Here is a 22,897-nt window from a genome sequence, read left to right on the forward strand (position 1 = left end):
GGGACTCCTCGGATGTTGACATCTACAATCTCGCATGCGAAAATCGAATCATGGACCTAGGGGCTCGTTCACGAGTGCTTCATCTCTAGACCATTGAGCCTGAATCCAACAGTGTTGATGTCTAATTTTAATCAATCCACGATATTGCGTGACCATCTCCGATTGTCTTCGGTGAGTGACTGCCACACAGGATCATACAGGATAATCGATTCTCACTCTCATACTATGACAAAACCTCCATCCAGTACGTCCATCATTTCGATGGTGGTCTGAAACTGATCAGCTCACGAGCTCAATGACATCGATTGTTGTAGGAGGTTGAGTTGAGTTTCATTTATGTATTTCAGTGTATCTCAAACCTTTAAGAGAAATAAATTAACTAATCTCAAAACTCTAAAAACTACTTTGTAGTTAGTTATTGCTTCAAAGTGATGGATCGCTTTCGACCCTTAAATTGTTGAAATCATTAACCTTGGGTAGTGTCATACATTTTCATGGAGATATCAATTATTGTATGTATGCTAATAACACTAAATATCTGATCATACTTGGGTTGGTAATATACTGATGGACTGGCTGAAAGTTAATTACTTAGAATATAGACCTGCAACGAGCCTATAATTTATAGATGAACCAGTTAGATTTTAGATAACAGATATTGGATTTCAAAGCGAAATTCATTCATTCATTTGTCTAAATAGCGTTCTGTCATCATAGCTGATATCAGTTCATGATAAAAACCCTAAATGTAATTCCTAGCCTAACTAGAAATCACAGTTCTAATTCTTCACACTAGTTTATAACCATGAATTAGTCCTAGTTAGTAGGTGGATATTCTCAAGTTCACTTTAGCGTTTCTCATTTGTTATCTATAAATCACCATCTCACTAAACCTATAGTTTTACAAAACTCATGTTAGTCATCAATATCTTTCATAGCCTAATAGGAAAATGTCTTAAACCTGATCGATCACTTGTACTACTTTTACAAAGAAGTCATTAGTAGTAGTGGTATGAATAAATCAACTTATTTACTTATAATATTGTTGTATATTCATGTCAGTATTTGTGCAAGTACATATATATATGTAAACAATTTCTGAGTCATAAACTGAATGATTGTGTTCATATACAAGTATGTCACTTTAAATGCTTCACTCAAGTACTTAATTACACATATACACGAATGGAAATACTAAAAAAAAACACGAGTTTATAAGCAACAAAAAAAATGGATAGTGGCTAGTAGTAGAATCCAGAACATGCATCTCGTCTTATTTGGTACTCATCAGCTGGATCAACCGTCATCTCAGAGTTGATGTTCAAACTCTGGGACTCGAACCCAATACCATCCGCTTCAAACGCCATTACGTTATCCACTTAGTTACTAAGTCTTGATAGTCACATGCTTGTGTAAAAATAAGGTTTGTTAACGAACATCATTCTAATTGGAGAACTATTACTCAGTTTAACAGTTATTTCACGTCATCAACTGATTAATTAGCTTATCGTTTTTTTGTTTTGTTTACTAAGATGTATAATTTTTCTGTAAAAAGCATGTTTTAAATGCTTATTATCATGTTAATTTCATCAACTATATAAAGCTGATTCTGTATTATGACACTGAAGTTTGTAGTTAATAATTTTCATTCCTTAGGTCAAGGCTGTCTCTTTTCATTTCCGTAATTTCTAAGATCTATCTCATAATAAATGTAATATGGAACTAAAAGTATAAAGCTGTAGATGGTTATTGATTGACTTTGTTCTTTTGTGAAATGAAAATGAATTGACTAGATACTGTCAATAATAAAAATACCTGACCATTCATGTGTGTATATCATACTTTGTAGGATTGGACTAAGAGTTTTTTAAATTGAGTACAAACATCAAAACAAAAGAATCGCCATGTACTCGTTTATTATGCTTAAATAACGTCTTGGATTCAAATAACAGAGTTTAAAATGTTTACTAAGCATTATTTTAGGCTATTAAAATAAGGCAAGGATGGCAAATCAATTGATGAAGTAGTGAAACTTCATCAGTTGAGATGGCTGAGATACGTGTTACGTATGCCCAACCACTGACTGCCCCGATGTGCGATGTTTTAGAGTGTAGAAGTAGGTTGGAAGAAAGTTAGAGACGGCCAGACTAAAATATGGCACAAATCCATGAAGTCACTGACAAGTGGACAGAGTGAGTCATGTTGGTAGGTGTAGACTACGTGATTGGGATCCATGAGATGATAGCAACCGATGGTTAGAGATCTTGAGTGACATGGCTCAAAATCGTTTATAATGGCGCAGGTGCATCCACTCTTTGTGTTCTTCCAAGTTAGTATTATATCTTTTCCCGTTTTACCGGTTGTTTTCACCTCAAACATGTGTGAGCCATCATATTCAATATTTGAAGGGAATCTGCAGTGTATTTGACATATGGCTGGGACGCGCGTTTCATCTTATTTGAAATTTTTCGGATAGAGAAACTTGAACTTTCGTATTAAATATCACCAACGTGAAATTCGGAACTCTTTCTGACAATTTCATATCCTTTGACCGGCTCATTAGCTCTTTTGATATCATATTAGGATTTGAAGCGTAAAGTACTTGGTTTGAGTCTCATTATGATACATTGTCACTATGAGGAAGGTACATCTAAATGGTTAGATCACTCACATACTGGACATAAGATGAATTTTAATCGTTTCAGCTTTAATCATTATCGTAGCTTGTCTGATCACTGCTCAGTCTACTAGTTTAAAAATATATACTGTTGTTTGGTTTTGTACTTATTATGAAGAACAAACCTAATCCCAGGGAATTTAAATAAACAGAATAGAGCTAGTAGTCCTTCGGACAGATATACAAGATGGTCTAAATGTCCTATACTTATATTCCACAACTCCCCAGTTGAAACTATCCTCATCATATCAGAATGGGTTTTGTGGAGATTTTAGAAATTTCACTGGTTGAAATCATGAGTCAATTGAAGTTAGACCACCATGGAAAACCTGGAAGCACTGGACGGCCGTTTCGTCCTAGTATGAGGCTCCTCAGCAGTGCGCATCCACGATCCCGCTCCCCGCAAGTTTCGAACTCAGGACTTCATCATAACTTGTGATGTTAGCGCATCATCGACCTTTTACCACTATCGACTTATTTTACTGAGTACAAGACTAATTTAGAGAAATCATATTCTAATGATTGGTGATTTTTATTAGAAAAACGTTGATTACTAAAAATAGTATTCAAGTGTAAAGTGTATAAAGTGTGTGTGCTCAACAAAAACAAACACACATTATTTTCTCTAATTGTGTTAATGCACAAATGTTACTGATCACAAATATAAATAAGCATACACTAACACTTAGAATCAATATGGTTTAACAACAAGATGGAGCGCTTCTTCATCCATATATATTACGTGTGTGTGTGTATGCATGTGAGCAGGTATATTTGCTTGTGTATGTGCATCCATCTTTAAGTCATTAATAAAGATAATAAAATCATAAACCTGATTAACCATTGTGTCACTATAGTCAACATTCTCATCTTTATTCCATTATTAATCATTATCTATTTCAACCGTATGCTTATGAATGATCAAAGTTCATTAGGTGTAGTATCTTCAACACTGAGCATTTTTGTTATGCTTTATTATTATTGTTACTATCTCATTATGATAAACAAATAAACAGATTCATAAATGATAAAATAAGAACAACCTATGGGGGGGGAATTATTGTTTACCTTTTAATAAAACTAATTATTTATTTAGTGTTAAAACTTTTTGAACAGAAATCACTTTGTACAACAACATACTTAGATAGTCAATCAATTTTTTTTTTGGTATTTGCTCCATTTCATAGTGATTATGCTGAGATTTGTATACATTTATCTTATAATCATTACATTACTATTTCTTTACTCATATGAACTAATAGTACAAATAGATAACATTAAAAGTTGGATCATCAACTTTTGTCAATGAAACTATCTGTTTGAAAGAAGTATGTTACTTTCAATAGTTGAGATCATGAGTTAATTGAAGCTAGACTATCATGGAAAACCTAGAAGCACTCACGCACGAAACCGATAGCTCCTGGTTTCAAATCCCGCGAAGCGAGGTCGTGGATGCACACAGTTGAAGAGTCTCACAATAGGATGAAACGGCCGTCAAGTGATTCCAGGTTTTCCATGGTGGTCTAGCTTCAATGGACTAGTGATTTCACCGATTGGAATTACTACAAACTCCATAAACCCATTGTATGTTACTGTTGGGAGTATAATATAATGTTTATCGTTCAATATTTAAGTAAACTTTTAGTTCTAATTAGCGAAGAAAATAGACTGATGGTGGACATTCATTTATTTATTTATTTGATCACATAAATATTGGTACGAAGGGGCACTGAATACATATACGCTAAACAAGTCACTTGATTTGTGTGTGGGGTATGGTACTACCTGAGTGACTAAACCAAACCAGATGGTTTCCATAAGGGACCACTCCCGGAGCCTTTGACCTAAAGATCTGATCCACAAGGCAGTGGAGTATCGTAGGGATATGTAGTCTCATGGCAGCTGGTGACCAATGATTTGTTCATACACTATTTGTTCTTTCAGGATTCTGGAGCCAATGTGCACCATTGGTTTCGAATCAGGGTTTTCCAACTCCCCTAGGTGGACTCTCCATGTCCACTAACCCAGTGAAGGCATCGGACATTCTTTTTTCTACCTATCAGTTTCGTAAACAACAGTAATGCCGCAAGAAGGCAGTGAGTAGGACTTCCCCATCAGTGACTGTATACACCTGGCTTTGTGAGAGCATTTCGAGAGGGAGATCTGACTTTCCCTAACCTCGGCCGTACCATGGTATTTGGGGAACATTAATATTTTTGGTATAGACTTAGTCGCCTATCGCTTCCCTGATTGCAGCTTCGACCTTGACGCTGTGATGCAGTTAAGTGATTATGACTGCCAGTTGAGTTTTATTTACTAGAGTCCACGTTCCTACTACACTACAAAAAATGTTTAAGTTAATGTTATGATAAGAAGCAAAGATTACTGTCTCCAGAGATGCCTCATTTCTGCTAACTGTATCGGTTTATGACTTGCTGACTGTAATGTTGACAGTAGGGTTTTGGTCAAGGACAGCGATCATCTCAGCAATGTTGCTGTCTAACAGTCGGTACAAGAGATCGAAATTTAGTGAATTCAGAAACTATATAACGGCCTTTCTTCGAGAGTTTTCGGTCACCACACTAAGCTTTTAGAAGTACGGAACTTGCAATTCAAAACAAGGGACGAATAAATAGAAAACATTTTGGTAACTGTTTCCAATTAGTTATTCGCTAGTTTATGCCTGTGCCCGCCTGATAGAGGAAATTCAAGCCTAATCCCGCTTCCTTCTTTATTTTCTCAAGGAGAAACACTTTTTCTGTTCGTAACTGGTAACTACCTAGGTAACGCTAGTGGCTTTAGAACCTATCGTATTTATTATCAAACTCCATAATTTCCTAATTTTTCCTTCACTTCTTTTACCACCTAGTTTTGCATAGCATCACTTTATCCCAAATCTGTAACGATCTTTTAAAATACGGTTGCCGGTTTTCACTCTCGAAACTACATGTAATTGAATTTTTGTGTAAAAAAATTAGAATACATGTCTCACAAGAGAATTCCTAGAAATCCTTTTCTACAATCTGTAAGCAAGACTAAAATGAGCTTATTTATTGAACATCATCTGATCAGTATTATAGATCTGCAAACTTTATGTATATGGATATCTAGATTTTCAAAGATGATTGTCCTTATTCTTGCAGATGTATCTGTAGCGTGAAGTTCGAACATTGTAACTACAGTTTTACAATAGATGTTAGATGTGTTGTTCTAGAATTTAGCTGCACTTTTCAAATTCAAAAACACTGGACTATCAACTGTGGTCTATTTATGATATATTTTACTTTTTAATAACCCCAGTTCAGCCAGATTCATTAGTAGATTTTATTCAGTGTTGTTCAACGTACTTTTACTACCTAAGTTCATAGAATGGCTCAGAATCGATCACAATGGTGTAGGTGCATACACTCTTTGTCTTCTCTTAAACCGTGAGATTAAAATCGCTTCATATCTTTCTACGAACTAATTCTTTCTTCCTCTATTGCATCCTTATACACAATCTTTCTTTTATATATTACCACCATTGACTTAACTACTTCTATGAATTCGATGTTCATCTTGTTGTGCTAATGATGTGTGGCAACTTGAACCGATGCATCTATGTGCCTAGTCCTACGTTATAGCTGACTGATTGATTGAGTGACATTTCATTTTCTTCGTTAGGTGATCAATTACGTGTTGTTTTTCTTAATACTTTTACATATCACCTGTTTAATCATTCATTTAGATAGTGTTCATTCAATTACATGACAGTTAATATCTCATTCATGTAAAATTTGCAATCACATGGCATAGACTATTTAAAAACTAGTTTTTTTCCAATTCATATCAGAGCTTATTTCTAGGTAACAATGTCAAAATGGATGGAAATTGAGTTTATTTGCCTTGTGAAATTACGTTACTTTACTTTACTTTAGTTACTTACGCTTGTTATCCCTCGTGGAGGGGCATAGACCACCCAAAAGGATAATAATATTGATAATAAATACTATTATTATCAAAAATACTGCATGAAATGTGATTTTCCTCGGTCCTTATATTAATGTATCTTCATCATTGATACTTCGTTCATCTGACTGGGAAAAAGTGCTTTGATAGCTCATGTCAAAATATTGAAATATGTAAAGAATCAAATAAGATTAATCATATTGTAATGATGAATAGATTTATGACAGTTCTGATTAGTATTTAGTTAATCGGATAAACCAAACAACACCAAGGTCATAATTTTCAATACCAATATCAGGAGAGTTCTTTTGTATAGAACGGCAACTTGAAGAACTACAAAAGCGATCATCCACAAGATACTAGTGTTTAGTAACAGTTGTCCACACAAAACACTTCAAATCCGTTGGACAGACACTATCAGCAAAAATCTACGGTGGGAGAGAACAAACCACATCACAGTGGAAGAAGAAATCAGGAAGAAGCACCGGAAGTCGATAGGACATACATTCAGGAAAGCACTAACTGAGTCACAATGCAAGTCCTCGCTCGGAATCGTCAAGGCCAAATGAAGGGAAAAGGAAGATCAATGAATGAACAACAAGTTTTTAGAACTAGAAAGGAAACTAGAGTGGTATAGTATGTGTTGGAGAACGCTTGTCATGTCGGTCTATGCTCCATTGGGAATAACAGGCGTAAGTATATAAGTAATCAGATAAATAAAGTCAATAATAATGGTAACATTTGTGCTGGATACAGTAACAAACTAATAAACTTAATTTGATCTTTAAAAAAAAGTGAATGGACTTTATTGAAAACTGAATTATGTAACTAGGTCACTTCAAGACAAATTAACTTTTGGTTGTTAAATTATCTAATAAGGCATTACGGTGAAAAACTGATTTTTAAAAAATAAATGACATTGCATGGAATTGTACATCTGAGTGAAATTTGAAACGTCATTTTTTTTCTATGCCTTGAAATTTCATTAACTTGTATTGCGCAATATACACACAGGTAGATAATTATGACATCTTTTCATTAAAGTTCCCAGACATTATGTAACTATAATTTTAATGGTTGAACTCATGAATCGTTTGAAGTTATACATCAACACCCATAGACACCGGCTCAGTGGTCTAGTAGTTAGGCGCTGGCGTGGGAGACTAATAGGTCTTGGGTTCGAATCTCGCGTGGTGGGATCGTGGATGCGTGTTGGTGAATTATCCCATAATAGGACGAAATGACCGTTTAGTGCTTCCAGGTTTTCCATAATGATCTAGCTTTAATTTACTCAGGAATTCAATTATTAAAATTATTATAATATCCACAAAACCCTTCTCTGATTATTATGTAATTAGTTGGATTATATCATACTAATTATACAACTATTTCAAACCACATAGATGGTTCTTTCAATTAAAACAAAATCACTGCCGTTAATCTGAAAGGAATTTACTTTACTGGTCTATTGGATAGTTCTTAAAATAAATAAATGGATACATATTTTTATAATCAGTTTGTATAATGAAGCTAAGGCTGTAGGCTTTCATTCATTGATACGACCAATAGAATATACAACTTTAAAGGTTTGCAAACGGTGTAGAATATTTTTAACTCAAGTACATGATTTTGGTAAAGTCCCATTCTCTGAATCGGGTGTTATAATCGTGGAGTTTTCGTGATTTTTCTAGTCAGCTCTTCTCCTATCAATGTTTACACGCTCATTTTGACTGTTTTCTCCTATGACTGTGATTCTATGAGTATGCATTTTGATCTATCTGATCAATCACTAATGTCATGATCTAGCAACTAATCATCAACAATACACATATTTGTAGGTGTCATTACCAAGGTTTGATTTGATAATTTCGAATAAATTGAGCATTGGGTTGATCGTTATAAATAAATACACATATTTGATTAGAAATGATCTATTAACCTTTTAAGGACCTTCACTTAGGAGGTAATACTAGGTATTTTTTAAATGATGGTTGGAGGTAGTCAACAGGTAGCCCTGGACCCGGGTTTCGTGTTACTTGGCACACGTCAGCAAGGTGTACCTGTAATGTTGAGGGAACTGGTGCTCCTTGACGTATTCGATTCCGTGTCACTTAACTTCACAGTCAGAGACGTTACCACTGAGCTATCCGGGCCGCGACCGAACTCCTGTAGGTATTTTTTTAACATAAAATTCAAAGTAGATAATCTTATGAATATCTGTTTATCAATTCCCCTTATTTACAGCAGACAAAATGTCTTATAGCTACCTTTATAGGGTCTTTAAGTCTTTTTCCGTTTCTGATACACATTTATTAGCATAATTAGTCACGCACTGAAATGAAATGTAGGTAGTTAGAAAAAGGGTTAAACCGCACATTACTTACTTACTTACTTACGCCTGTTTCACCGGATTATACTCTTTAAATAACATCTCCAAACCCTAATCTTCCCGATTACTGGTTATACTCTTATTACGTCTACCACTACGGGATTTGAATCGACAACTGCATCTCTGTGCTAATGTGGTGTGGCAACTCGAACTGATGTACGTACGTACGAAGTTCTACGTTGTTACTGACTGACTGACTGACTATTATAACAAAACAGAAAAAAGAGATTAAGCTGAGGTAATAGTCTTGCTTAAAAAAGAAATTACATCATTCACCAATTAGTGGATGAATACAAATAGTGTATAAATGTCGAATTGAATCATGACAGTAAAGTTTTACATTCAACATAACATATCTGTTTAGTTATGTTTTTTGAAAAACAACTTCCCCAGAGTCATTTAATTGCATAATAACAGATAATACTGACTACTTGAGTACTTTCACTAATTCAACAAGAGACCTACTATACTCTACAAAAAATTGATTAAAAAAATTAATATTTCAATTACCAAGACAAGATTCTGTTATTCTATTGTCTATTTTATGCCAGTTAGTTACATCATTTACCAATAAAAGTGAATACCTTAACTATCTAATCATTTACATTGAGTGATAATTTAAGACTATTCAGTTGACAACAAAATTAATTTTGTATCTATTAATTATTAACTAGTAACCATCGTATCATGCATTAGTCAGTAACGTTGTGTATTACATACTTACTTACGCCTGTTATTTCCAATGGAGCATAGACCGACCTCACAAGCATTCTACAACACACAATGCACCACTCTGACTTCATTTCTAGTTATAAACAATTCTTATTCATTCTTCTCATGTCTGTCTACATTTATCCATGCAATGTATTCTTTGATCTTCCTCTTCACCTCATTTGGCCTTAACGATTACGAGTGAAGACCTGCATTGTGACGCAGTTCGGTGTTTTCCTCAACGTATGTTCTACCGACTTCCAGCTCTTCTTCCTGATTTATTCCTCCACTGTGATTTGGTTTGTTCTCTCCCACCATAGGTTTTTGCTGATAGCGTCTGTTCAACGGATTTGAAGTATTTTGTGTGGACAACTGTTACTAAACACTAGTACCTTGTGGATGATGGCTTTCGTAGTTCTTCAAGTTTCCACCCCATACAGTAGTCTTGACATTTGTACTAAAAGTTGTGTATAATCTCTGTTAAATTATATAATGATTAAATAATGGTTCTAAAACTTAATCAATATGAGTAATATCTGTGAAACAATGTAGCCAGACTTTATAGCTTCAAATATGAATATATTCTTTTTGAAACCTTGGTACCCGGTATAGATTGAAACAACCAACAATACCTGGTTGAGGACCGCGAGATGATAGCAACCGATGGTTAGAGACCTTGAATGACATGGCTCAAAATCGTTTGCAATGGCGCAGGTGCATACACTCTTTGTGTTCTCCCAAATTTTGATCTCCTTATTCCTCCTTGTCTTTTTTTTTCTCTTTCCAAATTTATTTCACTGGACTATACTCTTTAAATAACATCTTCAAACCCTAATCTTTCCGATTACTGATTATAATTTTATTACCTCTACCACTACGGGGTTTGAATCGACAACTGCATCTCTGTGCTAATGTGGTGTGATAACTCGAACTGATTTACTTACATCCGGAGTTTTACGTTGTTACTGACGGACTGACTGATACATTGTATTCTTTCGGAAAGTAATTCATTTCAACTTACTTGTCATATTATTACTTCTATTCTCTAGATTTACATTCTTGTTCTTCTCATCATTATATTCATATGATCGTTTAAATTCTTTTACATTCCCATCTATTTTCTTCTTATTTATCAAAAGCCATGTGATCAATATGTCAGATAACTTTATGATGGTTAGCTTTATCGATTACTGTGTGTGTGTGTGTATGGCAGAAGTGTTACATGATGATGATGATAATCTTAAAAATGCCTGGAAATAACTATGGAATCTTTGGTTTCCACTAGAAATTTCTGTTCATATAAAGATTAGCTTCTCTGAAATGCGTGTTGAATTTGTTCAACGCTAATGTTAGGACTAAGATAATTACGAATAGTAGGATCACTTCAGTTTGGGCACCTGGATAGTATTTCAGCCCTTTTACAAATCGAATGATTTGTGTGCCGCATATATATATATTTGGTGCCTTCTTGTACCATTGCATATGTGTTTAAATAAATAAGGTTGGATTCGATAGTCTTGGCATTCTATCATGAATTGATTGAAATAACAAATATGGAACAGTGGATAATAATTCAGTGTTTCTTAATATTATGTGCTCATTTCAAGATCTATTGGTTATTAATTCGACCGTGTGTATTTGTGTGTGTGTACATGAGTTTCCCCTTTCTATGAATTACAGAGTGCAATGAAATAGCTGTTCATGGCTCATTTACTTTCAATCATTCTTCTCTATACATACATATCACCTCTTTACTAATAAATCATTTTCCGAATTGCTTGCTAGGTTGATACATGTTTCATTTTCGTTGTCCGCTAGGAAATGATTACTTTTAAATAACGAATAATTAATATCAGTATGGGGATTTGTGGAGATTGTAGTGTTTTAACAGTTGAATTGACGAATCGGTCATAGCTAGATCACTATTGAAAACCTGAGAGTACTGGATAGACGTTTCGTCCTAGGATGAGATCTCTCAGCAGCTCACATCCATAATCCTTCACACAAGGTTCGAACCCATAACCTCTGGTTTTAAGCGCGAAAATTCAATCTTTAGACCACTGAGCCGACATCCAGCTGTGTTAATGTCTAACTTCAATCGATATTTGCTCTTGCGCAACCTTTCATCCTTTTTTGAGATGGATAAATGTCTCACATCCGACATGGATTGACCTCGATTGAACACGGCTCCTCAGTAGAATTCCAGGAAATTCATCTTGAAGCTAGTCACTGATAAACATATTATTATCACTATGGGGATTTGTGGAGATCGTAGTATTTTAACCGTTGTTGTATTCAAGAGTCAATCGTGCATATACACTACTTAGAAGTTCCATACTAGAATGTAATGTCCGTCCACTACTTCAAGGTTTTCAATGATGATCTAACATTTATTCATTCATGAATTTAATTATTAGAATTAGGATTATTAGAATTTGTGAATCTTCATCGACTGAAATGGTTGGACCACATGTTACGTATGTCAGAACACCGATCATGACGACATGCAATGCTAACCGGTGCTGGAGATGGTTGGAAGAAAGTTAGGGGCGGCCAAACCAAAACGTGGCATCAGTACTCGAAGTCACTAACTGCTAGTCTGATCTATGTTGGTAGATGCAGACTACTTGGTTGGGGTCTGCGTGACTATCGTAACCAATGGTTGGAGATTGTGGGTGAAATGGCTCAGAATCGATCACAATGGCGTCGGTGTATACACTCTCTATCTTCCCTTAAACAGTGAGATTAAAATCGCTTCATATCTATCTTTCTACAAACTAATTCTTTTTTTCCTGTACTATATCCTTATATGCAATCTTTCTTTTATATATTATCACCACTGAAATATCTACTTCTATGAATCCAGTGCCCATCTTGTTGTGTTAGTGAGGTATAGGAACTTGGACCGATGCATCTATGTGCCTGGTCCTACATTGTAGCTGACTGACTGATTAGAATAATTAATAGGAAATCATAGATTCAATTCGTTTACTGAAAAAAAATTATTTACTTCATTTATGACCGATCATATTGTAATCAGTTGATCATGAAATTATTGATCCAATGTACTTATAGGGTGAAAAAAAAATCAATATTTGGATATTTTAATCAATTCATTAATAAAATATGAAATTATATTATCGATTTTTTCATGATATATGTATCAAGTATTGTTTATAGGTGAATTCAAATTGACTGAATAGGAAAATAATTCTAATCAATAATGATTTTTTTTTAAAAAAATCAATAAAATTTATGAAAGAAATCAGAATATATGTTGATCAATTTTTTTTAAAAAGTCAATAAGATCCAATAATGAATCATTCAACAACAACAACAACAGAAAGACGAGTGTTTAGATATAGGACATTGATTTGATTTCAAGAGAGTTCTCATTATGTGAATGAACATGAGTTGTGTAATCAAAAGAAGTAAAGTGTTGATAGACAAATGATTTATAATGAACTATTTAATTGTATTCAATTGTGATTGTAGAAGAGACTAAACTATAGTTGGTTTCTATTTTTCTTTTAGATTTCTTAGCAATTAGTTTAAAGAGAGTTAAAATGTAGTGATTTCTATGTTTAACTTGAATCAATTAGTGATATAGTACAATTGTCATGAAGTATCACTGCTAATGACTGTCATAAATCAAATGGGATTAAATTCCATCGATCACGACTTCCTTATGAAGCTTCTCTAACCCACCTAGAAATTACTTATTGATGAGCACAGGATTATCATTCGTTTGATGAACTGTAAAGGTTAATTTTTATCTGAAGTGAGATTTCATTAAAAGTTTAGTTTCAACTGGATTCATTAGAGACATGCTACATTACAGCTTGGTCGATTGACTGTGCGGTAGATCTGATACAGATGTGAAGGCGCGGATCGGAAAAGTAAGAGCAGCATATCTACAACTGAAGAACATCTGGGACTCAAAACAATTGTCAACCAGCACTAAGGTCAGAATTTTCAGTACAAATATCAGGACAGTTCTATTGTATAGGACGGCAACTTGGAGAACTACAAAAGCGATCATCCACAAGATACTAGTGTTTAGTAACAGTTGTCCACACAAAATACTTCAAATCCGTTGGACAGACACTATCAGCAACAACCTACGGTGGGAGAGAACAAACCAAATCACCGTGGAGGAAGAAATCAGGAAGAAGAGCTGGAAGTCGGTAGAACATACGTTGAGAAAATCACCCAACTGCGTCACAATGCAAGTCCTCACTCGAAATCCTCAAGGCCAAATGAGGTGAAGAGGAAGATCAAAGAATACATTGGATCGATAAATGTAGACAGACATGAGAAGAATGAATAAGAATTGTTTATAACTAGAAATGAAGTCAGAGTGGTGCAGTGTGTGTTTTAGAATGCTTGTCATGTCGGACTATGCTCCATTGGGAGTAACAGGCGTAATACCAATAATGCCGATTGATTGTGATCAATACCAGGAACTAGAAGACATGGACAGTCCATAAAAAATGTTTTCTTTGTCATTTACTAAAGCTGTATAGTTGTATTTATAGTTTACAATTAATCTTTAAAAAAGTCGTTTGATCCATAAGAAAGGTAACAAAATTTATTCGAACATTCATCAACATCTGAATAAAACGTTCGACAGAAATAAAAGACCGTATATGCAGAAGACATTGACATCAATTATATCCCTGAATAACCACTCACTGATCAGTTTGCTGAGAGAATCGATGAAATTATTTTAACTTCATCCCCTCATATTATTTCAGATATTATCAGAATGGGTTTTGTGGAGATTTTAGAAATTTCACTGGTTGAAATCATGAGTCAATTGAAGCTAGACCATCAAGGAAAACCTGAGAGCCCTGGATGGCCGTTTCGTCCTAGTATGGGACTCCTCAGCAGTGCGCATCCACGACCCCGCCCCCAGCGAGATTCGAATCTAAGACCTATCAGTCTCGCGCCAGGAGCTTAACCAACTAGACCAGTGAGCCGGCACCCAACGGTGTTAATGTCTAACTCCAACCAATCCACGAAGTTGCTCCACCGTACACCATTGTCTTCAGTGAGTTCCTATCTCACAACAGACCTGACTGAACTCCACTGGTCACGGCTTCACTCTAGAACTCTAGGATATACTATTTACATTTAATGTTAATCAAAAGTTTCTAGTGTCTGACAAAGTTACATAATAATCAAAGAAGTAATAAAAATAGAAATTACCCATAGAGAAAGGCATGTCAAAGAATATTCACATAGCAAATATGTGTAAGATAAACAAGCAAGCACTCTTTGAATAACTTACAAAATACGTAGGAGTTGTCAAGACTATGACGAAATTAAGGATTGGACCTCTGAACACCAAGATCAAGCTTGCACGGATGGATTGTCAGAAACTCTGCTATACATAAACATCTAATTCAGCTCCGCTTAGAATTAACTTTTTCACGTTATAAAATGGTTTCGAATAAGGATTCCAGCATTAGATTCATCTTGATGGACTTTAGTATGGTGGAGTATCTTCGTTAGTGACTTTAAATACGACTGTACAGCTTTGGAAACGATCACTATCGCTGGACTACTCAAAAATTAATTAGCGTAAGGTGTTTAATCATAATTAAAAACTTGGCTATACAAAGCTATTCAATGCTTTTATAATGATTTTCAAAATGTTTTCAGTCCGTTATTGCAATTGTCTTCATATACATGTTTGTTTACACAACAATTAAATAATAAAGGTATCAGAGGGATGTAATGTGAAGTGAATAAGTGTATTAGCCATTAGAAAGTCATTGTTTAAAAGGTATTGTATTGGAGTTTTGATTTATCTTGTCATAAAACACATTATAAAACAGTTGAGTCAATTCCTGAAGCTACAATTGACTCATGATTTCAACTAGTAAAGTCTATAAAATCTCCACAAAACCCCTTCTGATAATAATTATCTACTCACTAGTGACTGACTTCAACAGGCATTTCCTGGAGTTCTAGTGAGAAGCCGTAACCAGTGGAGTTCAATCAGGTCTGTTGTGAGATAGGAACTCACTGAAGACAATGGTGTACGGTGGCGCAATTTCGTGGATTGGTTGAAGTTAGACATTAACACTGTTGGATGCTGGCTCAATGGTTTAATGGTTAAGCGCTCGCGCACGAGATTGATACGTCCTAGATTCGAATCCCGCGGGGCGGGGGGCGGGATCATGGATGCTATATAAATTTTCAATGTGATGTAAAGATTGTCTGATTCAATAACTCGAGTCAAGAATGTTACTGCCACTCTGCTCTAATAAGTATGAATAATCTGTTTAAAAGATCCATTTAATATTAGTTTTATAGTCCGACCAGTACAGAATCATTTTAGTAACTAGATAGTAACCAACATCTTTACTAGCACAACAGTTTTTAATTGTACCAGTATGATTTACAAACTGTTTGATGATAAAACTATATAAATAAGTCTTAATTGAGTCAAAACCCAACCCGCATTTTTCGACTCGATAATATTTGTAAGTTTGGTTTTGAAAAAAAATAATGAACAAAAAGAAGATAAAATCTGGTTCATCATGTTACTGCACAGATGCAAAGGTGATATGTATCAATCAAGAGTCGAACAATTTCAAGTTGAATACTATATGCTGGATAAGTTAATGAACCACACAGCACACACCACAAAACAATCCTAATTCCAAAGTCGAACGAAATAGTCGTCTGGTGATTAGCGATCCTTCTAATATTTCTTTGACTGTTATAGTTTCAAAGAAAAAAAATTGTGATCGAGTTGAATTCTCGGAGCTCTAGTGAGAAGCCATGACCAGTGGAGCTAATCCATGTTAGGTAGAGACAGGTATCTACCTCACTACAATGGAAGATGGTTGCGCAATTTCAAGGGTTGGTTGAGGTTAGACACTAACACCGTTGGATGCCGGCTCAGTGGTCTAGGTGTTATGCGTTCGAGCGTGAGACTGAAGGCCTTGGGTTTGAATCGTTCGAGCAGGGTCGTGAATACGCACGGCTGAGGATGAGTCCCACAATAGGACGAAACGGTCGTTCAGTACTTTCAGGTTTTTAATGATGGTCTAACATCAATCAGTTCATGACCTCAATCAAAAATGAATTATGTTACATTTACTATCTAACTTAGATCATAGAAATATTTATTAACTAACATCCTAGTTATCATTAGGACGTCGATTCGACTTTTCTACAACTGTCAGTACTTTTATTTGTGAAATAAGAATAACTAAGTAAAGATGTTTCACTGTCGAACTATTCGACAAACCATGTAGGTGATAGATTATAAAAAGAATATTGGGCTTATTATAAGGATATATAGCTACATGTACTACATTTACCTGAAGATGGGAATAATCTGTACAATAAATCAATAGACTAATCGGTGAGACTATAATTTATGGACGACCTTTGAGTGACACCAAATAAACCTTGAGAGTGTTCACCTAATAATTAGGACGAAATGGGAATTATAAACCAGTGTGAGGAATTAGGATTATGATTTACAATTGATAATTAAAATTAGGTATGGGATTTAGAGTTTTTATCACGAACTAACATCAGCCATAATACCAAAACTCTATTTATCCAAATGGATGAGTAAATTTCGCGCCAAAATCCGAGACCTGTTATCTTATACCCGGTTGGTTCATTCATAAATTATAGTCTCGCCAAATTTTTGGACTTCAGCTCATGGATTCATTAGTCATACTTAGAAATATTTTAAAGTAATTAAAATAAGTAAAGTTATAACAGTCGAGTAGTGTTCTTATTGTTCCTGAAGTTTCGTCCTATTCCATGTTCATCAGCTGTTGAATATTGACAAATGGCAAACTGTAAACTCTTACATATATAACTTCATATCATTTTTAACAATTTAATAGCTAATGACACTCAGTTGTTCATTGGATAACTCTGTAATCCTTGAAATAACAAGCACTTAATTCAAGTGCATTATGATGCAACTGTATACCATATTTATTGAGAACTAGCGTGTTTTGGTTAGTTAACAGTAAATGACTATGGTAGAAATGATTTAACGGCATGATGCTGAGATATCAAACTCTGAATGTTAGTTAGTTCACTGGAAAATGTTATCAGCTTTCTCTGTAGTTGTTTTCACGTATAAATTTTAATTCCATAACACAACTAGGGAAAGAAATCAAGCACTTGTTTCTGACTCTTCATCGACTCACCTTTTTGACAACATCAAAATATTGAAGTGAAATTCTAACCCACAAATCACTAAGTCAACTACTAATAGTCCATATTTATAGCTTCAATCAATTTACCATATAATATGATCGTCGTTCAGTAACCCAAATGACACCTGCTTCTTGGTTGATATATTCAACGTTCATGGTTTTTAACAGTTGTTTGACTAAAGTCAATTCATAAATATAAACCGTAAAATGAATAATCTCCCAACAATAAGAAAACTTTCCATATCAATATTAGTTTTATTTAATAATTGAATTCATGAGTCAATTGAAGCTAGACCACTATAGAAAACCTGAAAGTACTGGATGGCCGTTTCGTACTAGTAAGGGACTCCTCAACATTGCGCATCCACAATCCCGCCCCACGAGATTCGAGCCCAGGACCTATCAGTCTCGTGTGCGAGCACTTAACCTTTAGATCACTGATCCGACATCCAATAGTGTTAATATCTCACTTCAATCAATCTACGAAATTGCAAATTTACGCATTTTCTTGTCTCGAAAAACCGTTGTTAGTAGAGGGTTGTAGAGATTATTCAGTTTTTGATCGAGATCATGGACCGATTACTGTTAGACCGCTATTGAAAACCGGGAAGCACTAAAAGGCTGTTTCATCCTATTGTAAGACTCCTCAACAGTTCACATCCACGATCCCACCCGACGAGATTCGAACCCAGTCTCAATCAATATTGTGCGCTCACTAGTGACTGGTTTCAAATGGTATTTCTTGCAGTTCTAATAAGAAGCAATGACCACGATCACTCGCGAGCAGGATCATGGTCTAACAACAATCAGTTCACGATTTCAGTCATAAACTTTTGTATCATGTTATTCGATAATTACATATATTGGAATTTCAATAGTTGAAATCATGAGATAATCGAAGCTAGACCATCATAGAAAACCTGAAAGCACTGGATGGCCGTTTCGTCCCAGTATGGGACTGCTCAACAGTTCGCATCCACGATCCTGCTCCCCGCGAGATTCAAACCCAAGACCTATCAATCTCCCGTGAGAGCGCTTAACCATTAGAACACTGAGCCGGCCCGGCATCCAACGGTGTTCAGATCTTACATCAACTATTGAAATTTCTAAAATTTTCACAAAACCCCTTCTGATATATTGTAATGCTCAAATAGAAAGAAGAGAATAACACTTAAGAATCAATAAATTTTTTTTCTACTTACTCTATATTAATCTTTCACAATACGTGTATTTACCATAGAAGTCATAGTAATCACTTTTTTTTAAGGTCAATCATTTCATTTATGTTATAACATTAGAATAATAACACTTGAAATGAATAAGATAGTAGTTAGTAATAAGTAAAGTAATGTATAGATATACATAAGTTAATAGATAAATGAATATTGAATAGATATATGTAGAAAGAAAGAAAGAAAGAAAGAGGTTCACCTTAGTCCTATAAACTTTATACATGTTGAACCTACGACCTTATTATTAATGAACTAAGATTTTAACTTAAATAATTAACAGTATAGGGGGTTGTGAAGATGGTTAAGTTGTTTTTTGATTGAGATCATGAAGTGATTAGATGTTAGATCATCATTGAAACGACCGTCCAGTACTTCCGGATATTCAATGGTGATCTAACATCAATCGATTCTAGATCTCAATGAAATAATTAAATTGAATTATTAATAAAAAGAACTTTAAAAAAATGGATAGTGAATAAAAGAAGTTTTATTCATGTTTTTTTCAATGATGAAATTGTTTACTTAATATAAGTTACATTATGTAATAGAATGTAATATAATCTAGATTAGATAACAAGAAATATAACATACTATATTGATTGATTGAATTAGATGTACTAAAAGAATTCAAATTATATCTTGGTAAGGTTGAGTGTGGGGAGAGTCCGCTCTCTCTCTTTCTCGCTCACTCCAAATGCTGACAGGGCAGTTCTATTTCATGCCTTCTCGTGGTAAGAGTGTTATTGCCCCAAATGCTCTGGTACGACCGAGAGTAAGTAGAGTCAACTCTTTCTCTCTCTCTTTCCAAAATGCTCTCACATGTCCATGTGAATACAACCATTGCCAAGGAAGTCCTACTCACTGCCTTTTCCTCTCACGGGTGTTGCTTACGAAATTGAGGGGACGAAAAGCGAATGTCTGGTGCTTCACCGGGTTGGTGGACACGGAAAGTTTACCTAGAGAAGTTGGAAAATCCTGATTCCAAACCAGTGGTGCACATGGGCCACAGTGTCCTGAGGGAATAAATGGCGTATGAACCAATCGTTGGTCACCGGCTACCATGGGACTGCATCTCCTCACGATGCTCCACTATCTTGTGGATCAGACCTTTGGGTCAAAGGCTCCGGGTGTGTCCCCCTTAGAAAACCACCTGTTTCGATTTGAGAACCCGAGCAGTATCACATCCCTCACACAAATCAAATGAGATTTGTGTGGCGCATGTGTGTCTGGTTCCCCCTTGTATTAATATCTGTGTTCAAATAAATAAATAAGAGGAGTTTTATTTACGAAATTGATAACGAATGTGTGAGGGCTGGGATACTATCAGGGTTCCCAAAGCGAAGCAGGTGGTTATCTTAGCAGGCTACACCTAGAGCCTTTGAAATAAAGGTCTGATCCACAAGGCAGCGGAACAACGTAATGATATGCAGTCCCATGATAGTAGGTGATCAATAATAGGTTCATACACCGTTTGCTTCTTCAGGATCCTGGAGCCCATGTGTACCACTGGTTTGGAATAAGGGTTTTCCAACTCTCATAGGTGAACGCTCCGTGTCCACCAATCCGATTAAGGCGCCGGATATTCAGTTTTCGTTCTCTCAATTTGATAAACAATAGTCATGCCTCAAGAAGGCGATGAGTAGGACTTCATTGACAGCGAGTGTATGCACGTGGCCATGTGAGAGCATTTCGAGAAGGTGAGCGGACTCTTCACACTCTCAGCTGTACCAAGGCATTTGAGGGCTAGCTCGTTCAATTGTTTTCAAAGTTATAGAGCTCATCGTGATAATATTGACTCTGTATTGTTAGTGGTTTATGAATATTAAGTTCATCTTCTAACAAGCACTTAAACTTTTTCTTACCATTTAATTCTTAACGTGAAAATGTATTCAACATTGTACAAAACCTTCGATAAAAAAATTCTTGCCTAAAGTAATTTCATTACCTATTATATTCAGTCAGTCAGCAAGAACGCAAAACTCCGTACGTACGTATATCAGTTCGAGTTGCCATAACACAGCACAGAGATGCAGTTGTCGGTTCGAATCCCATATTAGTAGAGGTAGTAAAAATATAAACAGTAATCGGAAACATTAGGGCTTGATGTTATTCAAGGAGTATAATACAGTAACATAAATTTGGAAAGAGAACAAGGAAAGGGACATGAAGAATACAGAAGATTAGAATTTGAGAGAATACAAAGAGTGTATGCACCTGCGCCATTACAAACGATTTTGAGCCATGTCATTCAGGGTCTCTAACCATCGGTTGCTATCATCTCGCGGTCCCCAACCAGGTAGTCTACACCTACCAACATGGCTCACTCAGCCCACTTGTCAGCTTTCTTCCAACCTAATCTTACACCATGAAACATTGCACGTCGAAGCAGTCGGTGGTTGGACATACGTAACACGTGTCCCAACCATCTCAACTGATGAAGTTTCACTACTTCATCAAGTGATTTACCATCCTTACTTAGTACCCGTTTCCTTACAACTGAGTTACTTACTCGGTGATCTCAGGATATACGAGTAATGTTTCGAAGACACCTATGATCGAATACTAGTAACCTACGAATATCCTCTACTCTTAGCGGCCATGTTTCACTGCCATAAAGTAGGATGGAACGAAGTGCTGCGTAGTAAACCTATTATATTAAGAAGATTAAAGGACAAACTGAAGAAGATAATATCGATTTTTTGCATTAATAAATACATTATCTAATGGAACATTGTACTTCAAAATGAAATAAATCGTATTAGATAGTCAATGAACTTACATGTAAAAACATTCAAAGTTAAATAAACTATGGAAACATTGAAAAGTGGATAAATGGCATATATCTTTACAGATTTCACTATGATCTATAATGTTTTCCGTTAATTTATTTACTATTTATTATTATATACAGTAAATCATTATCAATGTAGATACATATGGTAATGTCCGTTTACAGAAATATGCTTGTTTGTAATGTCCTATGTATGTAAATATAAGTCAAAATATATTATCTTTCCCATTGTTTTCCTTCTTTTTTCTTCTCTATCTCTCTCCCTCTTACTCTCTCTCTCTCTCTCGCTCGGTCCCTAACACACATACTTATAAAGATACTGTCTTGTTAACTGTTTATTTGCTATTAAAACAAATGAATAATACATAAATCTAAAATCACTTCCCAGTTCAACTAATTTACAAGTATGCCTACTTTACATATAGTCTTCATATTCTGTTTATATTTCAACTCTACATTATCACAAATCATACGATATATATACTGAAATAAAAGATTCATGTAGAAGAGAGAAATACCTTTGTCTCTTGGTGTAAACGCTTTTCGTGTTATTAATGAGTTAACAGTAGTTTAGTTAAACATATAAACAGTAAATAAGTAAACAGATTTTCAAAGTTGTACTAAGTAACTTTTTCATAGTCAAACAGTGAGCAGTACTGATTTTTCAAAAGTTTTGTTTTGTCACTTTAACTACTTATATAAATATCAGTAGACTAAACATTTAAATTAAAATATTTGTTGATGTTATAATCTGGGGGAAAATCATTTAGTTTGTTAGTTAACAACTCTTTAAACAATATGTAAGTTCAGATTATGGTAATATTTTTCTAATGAGAATGGTTCGTCAAAGATTTCGCTATACTTTTAAGACGATGTTTTTTTGTTGAAGAATACAACTAGTTATTATATGTGACAACCAGAAACTTAATAATCTCCACAACCCCA

General features: G+C 35.0%; 1 protein-coding gene across 2 annotated transcripts in view; it reads left to right on the plus strand.

The window, feature by feature from the left end:
• Positions 1 to 22,897, plus strand: part of MS3_00002441 (uncharacterized protein) — a gene marked incomplete at its 5' end in the record, with an annotated part of 50,721 nt that overhangs the window by 10,668 nt on the left and 17,156 nt on the right. The window lies entirely within an intron of this gene.

The sequence above is a fragment of the Schistosoma haematobium genome, chromosome 1 (assembly GCF_000699445.3).
Source record: "Schistosoma haematobium chromosome 1, whole genome shotgun sequence".
Lineage (NCBI taxonomy): Eukaryota > Metazoa > Platyhelminthes > Trematoda > Strigeidida > Schistosomatidae > Schistosoma > Schistosoma haematobium.